Source organism: Buteo buteo, chromosome 4, assembly GCF_964188355.1.
Source record: "Buteo buteo chromosome 4, bButBut1.hap1.1, whole genome shotgun sequence".
In the NCBI taxonomy this organism is placed as follows: domain Eukaryota; kingdom Metazoa; phylum Chordata; class Aves; order Accipitriformes; family Accipitridae; genus Buteo; species Buteo buteo.
This window is the reverse complement of record NC_134174.1, coordinates 37,865,419-37,880,223: the sequence shown is the minus strand read 5'-3', so window position 1 is coordinate 37,880,223 and position 14,805 is coordinate 37,865,419. Positions and strand designations below refer to the sequence as shown.

Genomic DNA, 14,805 nt, shown 5'->3' with positions numbered 1-14,805 from the left:
TGTTAAAAAGGAGTACTGAAATGCAAAATGTCCTCTAACTTCTTTTAATTGTACTACTCTTGGGTGCATGAGCAATACAGAGCCTAGCAGGTGTCATTCTAAACTAACTGTCCTTTTGAACACACTTCATTTCATATGAGAAATGTGACTGAACACTACTAACTGTTATAGCAAGTGCCACTTTAAACATCTCTAACATAACTGTGCACAAGCAGTCCCTCTGAGCTATAACTGAACTCTGCGATCTAACCAAATCAACCTATGCGTATGGGTTACTGCTTTCAAGAGCAGAGAAACAATCTTCTGAAAAATGTATCAAAATTACTGTTTTAAATGAAGTTATTTTTAAAGTATACTTTTAGAAACTTGCATTCTAAATTAAAATTAAAAACTCAACAGTATTGGCAAATTTGTTTGCATGAGGATAAAGTATTTCCTAATATACCTTCAAAAGCACAAGTTCCAGATGATAATGCTTCCCACTGAAAAGAAAATTCAGTGCAAAAGAGTAGCATTTGGCAAATGCAGCATTTTCAAAAACAAGTGAATTTGCAACAAGCAGTTTATGCAGACTCTGTTTTCTGTTACAGTACAATCGGTTCAGTAGGTGGAAGAGTGTGGACTGCATACATACTAATATATAAACATGTGGCTGCATCGGTACTCCTGTGACCTTGTCAAACATTTCAACACTGTATTTTTAGATTATTCGCTCATACCAACTGCACTGTTAACATGGCATTTAATTCCATTATGTCCATTGTCAAAAAGCTAGTCTTCTGCTTCAACTGCAGCAGTTCTTTGACAAATACATTTTAAAAAACTGTATTTAATTCTCAGATGTATTTCCCCATTCATAGCCATGAGCCAGCTTCATGTAGTACATAGAAAGGAGCATCCACATTTCACTTGCTAGGTGCTATTTCACTTTAAGCTCCTCTTGACCGACTCTGTAAAATTCCTTGGATTTGGGAATAGCATACACATTGTTATATCTGTCCCTGCTATATAAAGATTTTATTGTGCCTTCTCTCTGTTCTACTAAAGCCTAGGTTACTTGAGGAAAACAGAAGAAAAAAATTAGCTGAATTGATCCCTTCTGCCCTGGCAGTGATGCCAAACAAACACCTATGGTAATTCTGGTTCTTATACCTCAAATGATTCTTTCATCTCAAACTTTCCTCTTCATTCAGGAAGAAAGAAAAAAAAAAAAAGTCATCACACATCAAACAAATTGCACTACGAGCAACAGACCTGGGAAGGCCTGGTTTCCTACAGATTTATGTTCTATTTTGGTCTATATCTTTTTCCAATGTAATTGCCCCAGCTCTCTCCCTATATACTGTATGATTTCACTCTCCCTGTCCTTTGCAATATATTTATTTCCCCACTCACATGCATATTCCTCTAACCACAGCTCTCTCTCCCTTTCCCTCCCACGTCCCTCTAGTGCCAAACATGTCTCACTGGCTGGACAGTATGTGCATATTGACTTCCCCCTTATCAGGCATAACAAGTTTACTGAACACTTCTGATCATAACATCCTTCACCTCTGGGGACATTAACACAGCTCAAGACCTTTGAAACCGAAACAGTGTGACATCTACTCCATAATCTTACCAGACATCTAATCTTCAAGCCTGCTGATACATGCAGCTTGTCTTTGAAGTTTTAGGTATTAGGAATTTGCCAAAATCCAAAACTTTACATACTATATCAGAGGACAGAAACACTTAACAAAACTACAAAACAAAGGACACAACTGCAAAAGGAGAAGAGCAAAGAAGATTGTGGGGGTGGGAACATAAAGCTTCTGCTCAACCCATTTTTGCTTTGGGGAGGGAGCATATACCCAATATACACTAAGAAGTTACACAGAATCACTATTATTCAAGCTAATGAAAAAAAGTGTTCCAAAACAAGTAACACTCACAAACGACAGCCTTACCCACCAGCACACTACACTACAACTAAGCTGTGTCTGGAAGGGACACTCTTGTTCTGTATGCCAACACTGGCCCTTCGTCTGCCCCCACAATCGCAGCTAGACTGGCAAGAAGTGAAGCCTATAAAAAAACAAATTAAAAAAAAAAAAAAAAAAAAAGGTAATCGGCATTCAGCCAGTTTAAATTCCTACAGCATCAGAGGAGTGCCAGCCAGTGCTGCTGTAAAGGAAAGGGCAAGGACACAGAAGAGTGGCGTTAACAGGGAGTAGAACTGGCCCTTCGAGTGTACCCGGCTGCTAGGCTTGCTTATCTGTAGCACAGAACTGCCCTCTTCATCTGCTAGTTAGTTATTCATCTAGCAGATTTTCATTACAGACATCAATGGAAGTCTACGTGGCTACACTGCTCCAGTCCTTAGGAAACGACATTATCAGTCTTTCCACACTAAGCAAAATAAAGTACCTGAACAGAAAACATTCAAGATAAGGTAGACACTGAAAACGTGTTACTTCATGTTTGATGGCAATATCATTAAACCAAACCCAAGAAATGTGTCAATGAAGGCAGCTAGATGCCAATGCAACATAAAAAAAAGCTGTAGGCGTTACAGACACTACTGAATGTAACAGCAGAGGAGCTGACGTGCCCGGGTGTGTGTGGGTGTGATAAAAAGCATATGAATTAGCCTACTGCACTGTAGCAGATGTCTAGCCAAGCACTCTGTGACACCGCCTGCTATCAAGACCAGTTGGGAAAGAAGGAAGAACAGAGTCCTCCCTTGCTCCATCCAGAAGCCCATGTAGTTCCTGATCAACAACTGGACACAAGTGACTGTGCTGTTGCCATCGACAGACACATCCTTCAACAAATCTGTGTGATTGCAAACCTGCACAGTGCTTCCATCCCCAGCCACATATTCTCGCAGTGACTCTTCAACTAAAGTATTCACTGTGAAGGAAAGAAACACCACATTTTACTGTACTTGTAACCTGCCATTCCCTTATAACCTGGAGAAAAAAGAAAAAAGTGGCCAAAAATTACTTCCTGTCCGTTTCTTAATTTCATTTAATGTTTGACAGATTACCGTCACCATTTCCCCTCTCTGCTGTTTCTCCATCCCTGACACAAGAAGCCCAAGTCTATTTAGTACTGCATCCCATTTGTACTGCTGGGGGAAAAAAACAAAACAAAACCAAAACCAAATTACCTTCTAGTTTTAATGGGATTGTTGAAATTGTGTTACCAGAACTACATAACATATATGTCCATATATAAGGAATGTGTACAGCTGCATAATCACATTTAAAAAAAAAAACACTTATAATTACTCTATATAATGTTGCTTCAAAATTGGCTTAAATTTATTGGAGACTGTTATTTGTAAGAAAGGAAGTGCTGCCCCTCCTCTCCCCTTACTCCTCATATGGTATCACAGTGAGCTGAAACTACTGAAAACCCAGGGTGTTTTATAGGGTTAGTTTTCAGCCAGATTAGCAAATCCAACCTTCCACCAGGCCACAATTACTCAAATACAGAAGTGACAGTGGAAACGCACAGCCAAAGGGAAGAAAGAGAAAAGGGAAAAAAAAGTTTTAAACACCATAAGCAGATAGGTGCAATCTAAAATTGGAGCTTCATAGCAAAGCGCTGTTTGGAAAACTATCCAAGATCTCCCCAAGTGTTAATATCTAATTTAGAGCCTAATTCTGCTTCTTCTCTGTCTGAATTCAATTACATTGCACTTACTGTACCTCATCTGATATTTTATCATCCAGGCGTTCAGTACTGCTACAGCCAGTTTACACCACCTGTATCAGCTACAAGTTTCACCACCTCACCATCCACTCCCCTTTCCACACTACTTCCAAACACACAGAACAGAACAAGCCCCGTCACTTGCTTCCAGCGAGGCTGTTAGCACCTGCCACAGGGGTACATGCCGATTTCTTCCTGGGAGCCCAGAACCAGCCAGGGCCTCCCAGATGTGTCTCACCAGTGCCGAGCTGAAGGGCAGCACCACCGCCCTCAACCTGCCCACCCTCCCTAAGACAACCCAGGAGGCTGCTGGCTTGCTTTGCCGCAAAGGCGCATTTGCTGGCTCATGTTCAACTTATCCAGTATGACCCCCCAGGTCATTTTCTGCAAAGCTGCTTTCCAGGCAGTCAGTCCCCAGTCTGGACCAGTACATGGGGTTATTGCTCCCCAGGCGCAGGGCTTTGCATTTCCTTTGCTGAGCTTCACGAGGTTCCTCTCTACTCACTTCTCCAGTCCATCCAGGTCCCTCTGAGCCACTGCACAACCACCTGGCCTACCAAACACTCCTCCCAGTTCTGTATCGCCTACAAACTTAGTGAGAGTGCACTCCGTCCCATCATCCGGGTCATTTATGAAGATGTCGCACCGCACTGGAACCCAGCATCAACCCCTGGGGCACACTGCTAATGACTGGTCTCCAGCTGGACTTCATGCCACTGATCCCAACTCTTTGAACCTGGTAGCTCATCCAGTTTTCAATCTATCTCACTGTCCGATTTGTCTAATCTGTACTTCCATCAGTTTGTTGATGAGGATGTTACAAGAGACACTGTCAAAAGCCTTACGGAAGTCAAGATAAACAGTATCCACTGCTCTCCGCTCATTCACCGAGCTAGTCATTTCATCGCAGAAAGCTATCAGATACCCACCAACATCACCCGTGCTGACCTGCTGCTAATCCTGACCCATAAGCTCTCAGCTGACTCTTCATCCACCCAAAAGGCAGAGCTCAATGAGCTCCCACAGTGCTCTCACAAAAAAAAACCAAACAAACCACTCCAAACCACAACACCCTGCACCCCTCACCATCCCAGCCTGTCCTTCCTGGAGAGCCCATAACCAGTCCTCACAGCACTCCAGCCACGTCAGCTGTCCCACCACATCTCTGATCTCAACAAGACTGCAGCCATGCGACTGCACACAGACCCGCCATTTCTCCCATTTGTGCCCAGTCTTTTTCACAACCTATGGCAAACAGAGTGAAATCCAAATAAATAGAGTATTAAACTTAAGTCTGTGTGGAGGGAAACTTCATACTGCCTACACTTTAATAGCCTGAAACCCCATTTCATACGATGACAAAGTCACCGATGCTGGAGGGAAAATTCAGTAACGACAGTGGAATGATAACTACTTGCGGAAAGGAAACGTATGGATAGATATAGAAAGAGGTGCTATGCAGTTATATAAACAGAAAGGAGATACACAGTTCTGTCGCTCCTACCCCCAGGTAAGGAACCCTGTTAGAGGAGGGTTCTGGTGAAGGATAAGTCCCACCTCTACCCTCCTCGCCCTCTCAGCTGCACTCCAGGGCTCAAATCCAGCAAGCCTTTCTCACCATGATGCTGCTCCTCCACACTCCCTGTTACCTGAGCCCACCCACCACTCTGCCCCAAGCCGCATTTCTGCTCTTTCAAATCCTCAGGAGACCCTACCACCTGTAGCTGGCTGCACACCCACAGCTTCTCTTCTCACTGAAATTAACGTGAAGGAGAATTATTTTACCTTCAGTTGTTCCAAGTACACAGAGTAAAAAAAAAACTTCCTGTAAACAATTACTTCTTCCAAAAACATTTACACTTTGAAAATGGTATTCAACATTTCTGAAAACCATGACATTTATTTTACATAACCCCCAACTTTAAAATTTCGGCTAAAACTCTTTGAAGCGAGAGTCACCTTGGTTGTTATCTTTTTACAGTGCAAAAACCATCATAGGCTTTTACACTAACTAAATCACCCTTTACATCAGCATTGAAACCAACCCCTACTCAAAGACCTGCTCTAATGTATGTAAATCGCAGTACCAAGAGGTAACTCTGATGAACACCAACATCATCAAAACAGTACAAAGAAGAAAAGAACACAAAGGAAAATGTAAAATTACACATTTTGCTTAACAGCTTAGATACCTTTTCTAACTAAAATGGTTTAACATTTTAAGATACTGTATAAAGACATGCTGTGGATATATACTTAAAAGTATTTAATGTGCATTAAAGTCTCAACTAGCTCCTGGTTATTGGGATGTAGGAAGAAGCTTCCACAGAGCGGTGTAATTCCACAGTTGTCTGCTGCAGACTGTCTTGCGCTTTCCTCTGGAGAAATGCTGCTGGCCGTTGTTGGGAGCAAAGCACTTGAGGCAGGTTTCGTCATTTGTAACATTCTTTTCTCACTAGTGCACCCTCGTTTCATATATTTTTATTTGGTTATTTTTCCTGTAACCAACCTCACCTCTGAAATTAAGTCAGCAGAAATTAAAGATACTCATAAAGAACCACTAGGAAAGAAAATCACAGAATTTCATTGCAGCAAACAACTGTACGTGCTACAGATGCTTAAGGACAAAGAAGGAAATTCTTACATCTGCTCACCCGCTCTTCCTTCCACCTCTATTCTTCCCCCCCGCCTCAGGTTCCTAAGACCATTACCGAAAGTATTAGAGAGATGTAAATATTATACAATAGCATTTGAAACTTTGAGAAAAAGTTGACTAATGCCATTTCTGCAGCAGAACCTCTGGCTAAGGAATGCACAGCTGCTGAGCAGATGTATAATTTCAGCATTTAGATTCCATTATTTCAAGGGTGATTTTTTTTTTACTAGATGTTTTCAGATTTTCTATTTCCATCTGGTTTTTGACCTCCCTCAGTTTAGTTCCCTTCTTTCTGTTTTAGTTCATTATGCCAAAATAATTTTCTAAATTAGAAACATCTCTACATTTAAAAACTTGTGAATTTGAAGAGAGGTGGGGGAGTGAAGCAGGGCCAGGGGCGGAACAAAAACAGACAGTTCAACGGAGGCTTGGGTTTGAATAAAAACTGTCCTGTCTGGGTCGGGTTTTATTTCGCAGTTCCTGGTTTAACCCAAATTGGCGAGTCTCTAACTGCATTCCTTCCATGAAATTTTAAGAGCAGGAAACTGAAGAATATCAGCTATATGGGAATGTTCCTACACTTCACCAGAGCCCTCTGCCCTCACTTCTGAGTGAGACAATGTTCCAGGTTTTGATTCTTTCTTTTTAGAGTTGTATTAAATTAATTATAGTTGTAAGCTTAAAAAACCCAATTAACTCACCATGTACCAAACAAGCTTTACAAAACATATAAATATTAGTGTAAACCAGTATCAGTGGCTGTCAACTTAAATCAATTCAGTAAAGAATCGACTAATGCAAAAGTAGTAGAAAAAAAAAAAATTAAATGGAGTTTGCATTGTTAAAAAAAAATTCCATTCATCTAACCAAAGTAGAAGACTAGGGCATACAATACTGTCTGTCTTAAACTTCGGTCCACACTATTGAGTTTTAAAGAAGAATTATCACTAGTAGGATCACTGATTCAGCTCAGCAAACATGACAGATGGGCTGCAAAACCTATCAAATTTTTATTTTCATTTTAAGCTCACAATAATAATTTGCCTGGGCGAGGAAGGGCACAATCTTCAATCCTAATGAATGGCATACACTACAGAATACTCCTACAGAAAATTTTCACCAAAAAACTTTAAATGGTTGTGAACTAGTAAATATAGAAGAGAAAATTAGAAAAATACATCAATACCTAAAAACAAAAAAGCACTTACTCTTCTGTGAGATTTATTGTTTGCTTTGTCTCCAAGCAAGGAGACATTCAAAACAAGTTTTAAAAAATACTTTAAAGCAATACAAATAAAATTCCTAATAAAACCTCCCATATCCTCTGTCATCAGAGACGTTTCCGCTTAACACTCAGTACCACTACTGAATTTTTGATTATTGCTAAAATCCCTTCAGGAGATAGTCCATGTTTTGGGTGTTGAGTCTAAGAAGAATGGCTGCATCTCAATAGCTGGCAGTGCCTTCCTGCGCCCTCTCCCAATCCCATCTTGTAATTAACTCTCAGTTGTCCAAACCAGTGTCTGACAACTGCAAGACTTGTCCCTTGGACAACACAGAGAAGGGTACAGGAGGGTTTCTGAAACCTTCTCTAAGGCATTCTGTAAGAGAAATTTTTCTTCCACAAAGAAGGATATGCAGCATGGAGGAGCATGCTTTACACAGCATTCTGGTTTTTTCATTTGCATTTCCAGTCACTGAGGTTCACTCTGTCTTCTTCTGATACGGCGCTCTTGTTCTCATACTACTCTCCAAATTCTAGGGCACAGGGGACAAGGGGATGATGCAGTATTTCCTATTTCCAGTATCCATTCCTCCCACTGAACAATTCCTCACAACTTGTCCCTTCATGACTCCTTTTCAAACCCTCTATACCCCTGCACAACAACATGGGACAGCGCCTCTGCCTCACCACTGCACTGTGAACTTCCAACTGAACGAAGAAGAGCAAAAAGAATGATTAATTTAAAAAAATTATATCTGAGCTTATTCACCACTTCTATATCCCTGAAATTCTGACTCTGAGCATATGATGTACTCATTTGCACAACGAATCTTTCATGAGCAGAGTATTAATCCTCTGCAGGAGTGAAATCTCTGACAACTTTGGCCCTCCAGAAGCCATCTGGGCTCTGCCCACTTATTTCCAGTCAAGTTTGGGATCAGGCTCTCACAGAGGAAGTGAGAAGGCCTATGAACATTTTTAGGTTTTTTTTCCAAATCAAGAAAAAGTTGTTAATAATTAACACTATAAAGACAAGAGAAAAGCAAATTTAGACCATTTCAACAGCTGCAGCAGTGAAAAGGAAATCGCTTCCATGAACCAGGTCTATATGCTGGTACGTTCTTCTGAGACTGTCTTTGATATTTCTCCGGCTTATTCCTGCTACATCTGCTTGTATTTTGATCGGCCAAAACACAGTGAGATTGACAGTTTTCTCTTTAAGATGGTGCACTGAGGGAATGCAGAAACAAAGAATTGCTAGTTGCTTCCACATTTTATGCTAATAAAGTTGACTGAAGCCACCATGTAAAGCAATCATCTGAGGAGACACTGAGAAAATTTAAGTGATTTCAAATTTTTGTAAAAAGCATTGCTGCTCTTACAACATATGATGCAAATTAAGCTACAGTACTGCAGAGCTGAGTTAGTAATACTGATTTTTTTCCCCTTTTAACGCACAGCCAACTTGTCACATACTAAAACTACACTTAAACCTACTATATTTTCCTCTGTATTTTGGGAAATTCTATTTTGGGGAAAAAATGAGCACCAGAGCATTCAGCCACATGCTGCAGGTATGCACCCTATGAACTACTACTACACAGACTTTGTCTCACCAGAACCTTTTAAAACATTTCAATAAAGTTCATACCCTTCATGCTACTCAGAACACTTTCCCCCTGCCAATGGGTACAACCACCAGTGAATTCGGTACAGGTACAGGTAGCAGACTCAGCTGATGACTCGCAGGAAGAGCTCCATCAAGCCGATCACTTTCACTGTAACAACAGACGTCACTGCAGAAATTCTGAGGTGGTAACACACTGGACCTTAAATATGTCTTTGCTGTTGCTTCTCCTTTCATCATGCATATATAATCTATGAATATTATCACAATCGTGAACTAGAGTTTATTTTCCTACTTTAATACTTATTTTGAATTCCATTAACCAGACCATCACAAAACAGTAAACCTAACTGAAATGCACAGAATTCAAGTGAAATCGGAAGACAACTACAAGACACCCATTAGAAACATGTCGAGAAAGAAAACTATCTGGATTATAAATCTGAAATAGAATAACCATATTCTTCACGCCATTTGTGTACAGCTGAAACAATGGGGTCATAACCAGAAACTCATGCATCTCATCACTGCCACAACATGAATGAAGTTCTCTGTCTTCTCAATATATCAAATAGACAATGACCTAAATAAAATGCTTCAGTGTCATAAACCTACTATAATGAATTTTGGAATATGTATTGAAGATATATTGGAGACTAGTGGAATAATTGCTTTGTTTTGCTTTTGGGGGAGAGTGGGCATAAAATACACTTAATACACTCTGTAAACACAACCGCTGAGGTGCTGGGAAGCCAATTCACAATGAAGACCATTCTGGCAAGTTGACAGCTTGTCCCCTACTTGATTGCCTGGTCAGCGGTGGGCCAGCTATTTGTTTGTAACCTCCTGAGGATTACATACCCAGAGCACAAAGTACTGAGCAGATGTTTCTGGACTGAATCCCTCACAAAATGGCTATTCTGTATATCTTCTCAATAAGAGCATTCAGAATACTAAAATGTTTTCTGTACAATGAAGACAAATGAGGTGACTACTTCAACTTTTTGCCCAATTTCAAGGATCACCTATTCCGGTCTCCATGTTATTTTTAAAGGACGCAATACAGCAGGTTAAATTTTACATTTGTTTTCAGTTTTAAACATTTTTGGGTGTAAGCAAAACTACTTTATGTCTGAGAATATCAAACCCTCAACAAACTTCACAGCAGCTTCTAAGGGATTGCAAGAAAACCAGGCAGAAAGAAACTCCCTGCTTTCCCTTTAAAGCACTAATCATCATGGAAGGCACGGAAGACATCATTGCGACTGGGGACCATCAGCACGAGTGTGGTGGGGCAACTGCAGAGGGTTCTGCAGATCTTGTCCAAGAAAGGAAAAAGTGGAACCACTAAATCAGCAGCAGCGAAATGAAAAGTTTGCTGTCAGGCCACAGAGCACACGCACTCTGCGCCCGCCCCCAAGTCCTGCATTTTGGGAATATTAGCAAGTGAAACAACGCTCTAAGTACTCCATCTGCACCCACGTACAACAACTCTGACGTGATATATCTTTAAATTACCAAGTTCCTTCTGTCATTTATTTACAAAGGACCATAAGGTAAGTGAAGAAAATCCCAGGCACTGAAAATATGCCCTATTTTTACTGAGGAACCGAGAAATATCAGATGCTTTCCCATATTTCAAGATAGAAAGGACAGATCTTCAACTGATACTTGACATCAGCAAGGGAGAAACATACACATTTGTAACACATTCCCTGCCACATATTGTGTGGTCTCATTCATCCATCTAGGCTTTTCAGCAATTTACCAAAGAAGTTACTGCAGCTCCATGTGTCAGACCTTTACCTGCTGGTGGAAAGAGACACTGTCCTCATAAAAGTACCAGCCACAATGATGAACAAAAAAAGAAAAGGAGGGGTGTTTTTTTTGCTCTGGTTTGTTTGCTTTTAAGGGCTTTGGAGAAGGCGGATTTGTTTCTCTTGGAAAGCCTGGCTATACCAAAATTAGTGCAAGCACTAATATCTGTTCTTTGATCCCTTCTGCAAAGGGGATGTACTCAGACCCTCCTATCTACATGTTTGTGCCCTGCTATGCCTTGGAAAGCTGTAGAGTTCTTAGTTACAGTCACTGATGCACAATTTAAGAGAGATCCCATTAATTCAGAGTTAATTAATATAACTATTTTCAAAACACTTTTTTCTTTAAAAATATGAATATAGCCTGCACTGATTTCTCATTATGAAAACATAATTTAGTGAATATTTAGCAAGTCCTTCCCTACTTTTTTTTAATATTACACAGCCACAGAATCTGTATGTTGTTTCTTGGAGAACAAATAAAACGTTATCATAATTCCTAATTTTAAAACCAAGGGAAAAAAAAGATAATAAATACATTTTCAAAAAATGAATTTATCCATCAATTGCCTGCCTTTCAGGACTCTGGGAAGTAGATAAAGCTACCTATTGCTCCTTCAAAATCCTTTTCTCTTTGCAGTGCAACACTTCATGACATTTCATACAACAGCAATGCTCATCTATGGCAAACACATGTCCATTTCGAAAGAAGTTAGCAGACATTGTTTACTGCACATCTGAACAAGCACCATAATCAATCCCAAACGTGATCAAAATTTTGTTAGCTCTGACTTGGAGTAGTTCAATAAATACACCAACTACTATAAAGAATAGATACTTTGGTTTGTCACTTAGACTTTAGATACTCAATTCCTGAATGTTGGTATCCAGAAAGAAACACATGTATCATTTACACACTCTACCATATTCAGTATTTTCAATTCTCATAACAAAGCACACAATTCTCACTGCAAGGATCTTGCAGGGCAGCGTCAAAAACATTAGGATTTGGGTCCCATACATTGACTTTAAGAAACCCTACGCTCTAGCTACATACCGTTTCAGTAAGCACATATTTGATCAGTGAATTCCAAGTAACATGCTATTTCAGGCTTGCAATTTACCAATGGCTTTCTTCTCTAATTTGAGCAGGGGCTGGACCAGATAACATCCAGAGGTCCCTTTCAAACCTAAATTACTTCACAATTAAAAAGAAAACCAAACAAACAAAAAAATCAGATCCAGCCACATACATTTATTGTCCCTGGAACGGAGCAGCCAGCAAGACATACTGAGGACTGGCAGCTGAATCTTGCAGCTGTGCGAGAAGATCCTCCACAAAATTTCAGACTAGAACTCAAAGCCTACCAGGTTGTATGTCTCTATATAAATACATATAAAATACACACACACACTCTCACATAACAAATGAAACGTGGTGAATAACCTAAGAAGAAGTTACAAAAGGAGCAAAAGTACAAAAACAAAGGACAAATACATTGCCAGCAAGAATTTTATCCAGACTGCCACAAATGCCACGACATGGGGTATTTCTGGCTATGGCCTGGATAAAGTATCTGAATATAAATTGCTCTCACGTTAACTTTCTTACTCCAAGACTAGGTTCTACTACAAACCAGGCAACTTTTTCAATCCAGCAGAGTCGTCTTCCTTGTCTACAAAGGGAGCTTCTCTATTCCTACAGATAACAGGCCTGAACAATCTCTAGGACACTAATTTGATAAAAGGACTCAAAAATAATTACCTGTCCAGCAGACAACAAAAAACCGTAAATTGGAGCCGTGACCAATTTACACCGGGGAGAATCACCACGCAACTTTCGACAGAAAGTGACAGGCAACTGCTGAACGGAAACACCACAGCTTACCACCATTCCCCGTTCCTGAATTCGCTCTTAATTTTACCCCACTCGGAGGGTGGTCGATTGAAGGGTGGTAAAGAGCCATTCGTGGTTTTAAACCCTCTTCAACAGAGTTTGTAACCAGTTACGAAAAAACATCCTACTTAATCGGTACTCGACAGTGCGATCTTTTACTGCCAAGGTACGTGCGATGACGTGGGCTGATTTTTTCTCTTCAGCCAAATCTTTTTATTTCACATCGCTAAACGGCAACGGGTTCGGCAAGCCGGCGCGCAGCTTTGTCTAAGGCTCGCACAAAAGGAAGGCGAAGCACCTTCGTCCTCGCACCCTTCCCGCGACGGGCGCTGCCGCTCGCTCCGGCCGGGGCCGCTCGGCACCGAGCCCGGCATTACAACACCGGGGGCGCAGACGCGGGGCGGGGGGGGGGGGAGGAGAGCGCACGGCGAGAGAAGACAACGCGGGCTGCCAGGCCGCCCGGCCCCCGTGCCCACGCAGGAAACCGTCGGCCCCGAGGAGCCCCTGCGCCGGCGCGGCGGCCGCCCGGCCTCCCGCAGGCCGCCGCCCGACCCCCGCCGGCGGCCCCGGGCCGGGGAGCGGCGGGGCGGCGCCCCCAGCGCGGCGGGCGCGTCCCCGCCCCCCCCCCCCCCGGAGGAGAAAGGCCGGGGCGGGAGACCCGCAGCCAGACGGGGGAAGCCGCAGCGGGAGTCCACCTTCGACGGCGCTGCCCGGGGCCGGGCCGCGGAGAGCGAGCCCGGGGGCGGGAGGGGGGCGCGGGCGCCGCCGGGGGAGGGACGCCCGACGGCGGGCAGGAACAGCTCCGCCGAGCGCCCCGCGCCCCCCCGGCCGGGGGAGGGAGGGAGGGGTGCGGCGGCGCAGCGCGGCGCTGCCCGGGGCGCCCCGGCGCTCCTCAGCCGCACGCACGCACGGCCCGGGGCCTGCGGCGCGGAGCGGCCCGGCCCGGCCCGGCCCGGCGCGGCGCCGCACTCACCGGCGGTGGGGGCTCCTCATCCTCCGCGGCGGGAGGGAAGGCGAAGGGGGGAGGGGGCCCGCTCCCCGCCGCGCGTCCGCAGGCCGTTCCCGGGGCCCCGACGGCTCCGGTGTAGACGGGGGGCGAAGGCGGGTGCGTGTCGGGCGGGGGAGGGCGAGGGCGGGACGGACGGGACGGGACGGCGCGGCCCGGGCTCGGCGCAGGCTCCGTCCCGGCAGGCGCTCCCGGCGCGGCGCGGCGCGGCCCGTCCCTGCGGCGCGCGGGCGGGGCGGGGCGGGCAGGAGCCGGATTCCAATCACTGCAGCCGCCGGCTCCGGCCGCGCGCACGGCGGGGGCTGAGGGGGAGGCGGGAGCGCGCGCGAGCGCGCGCACCAGCAGCCGCCGCCGCCGCGGCAAGAGCGGCCGGCGGGCGTCCTCGCGCGGCCCGCCTCGCCCCGCGGGGGTGCCGGGCGCGCTCCCCCCACCCCCTCCTCCCTCGCGGCGGGGGGCGCGCGGCGGCCGTTGGCGCGGGGTGGGGGCGGCCGCCCCTCAGAGCGGCCGGGCGGGGGGGGGGGGTGGTCCGCGGCCCGGTCGCCCCCCCCCCCGTCCCCCCGCCGCCCTTCCATCAACACGTGCCGTGGGCGGGAGGGCTGGCGGGGCACCCCGGGAAAAAGTTGGCCGGGAGGAACTAGCCGGGCCTGCTTTTCTTCCCCCGTAGTCCCTCCGCGGGCGGGAGCGCAGGCCGCAGCCAGCCGCCGCCTGAGCGAGCTTGTCGCTAGGCTCTCCGCCCCCAGCCCCGGGACCCAGGCGTTGCCTTGCCCCGCCGCCCAGAAGGGGCTCTCCCGGTGAAGAGGGTGGGGGAGCCCCCCTAGGAAAGGCCGGGAAGGTGTCACGGGGGCACTGCTGGCTGACGGAGGGGTCGAGACGTG

General features: G+C 44.9%; 1 protein-coding gene across 1 annotated transcript in view; it reads right to left on the bottom strand.

Moving 5' to 3' along the window:
• Positions 1 to 14,448, bottom strand: part of BMPR1A (bone morphogenetic protein receptor type 1A) — an 86,648-nt gene extending 72,200 nt beyond the window's left edge. The window contains exon 1 of the mRNA XM_075025561.1: positions 13,898 to 14,448. The gene's annotated coding sequence lies outside the window, so the exon portion shown is untranslated. The remainder of the gene's footprint in view (positions 1 to 13,897) is intronic.
• Positions 14,449 to 14,805: the final 357 nt, after the last annotated feature.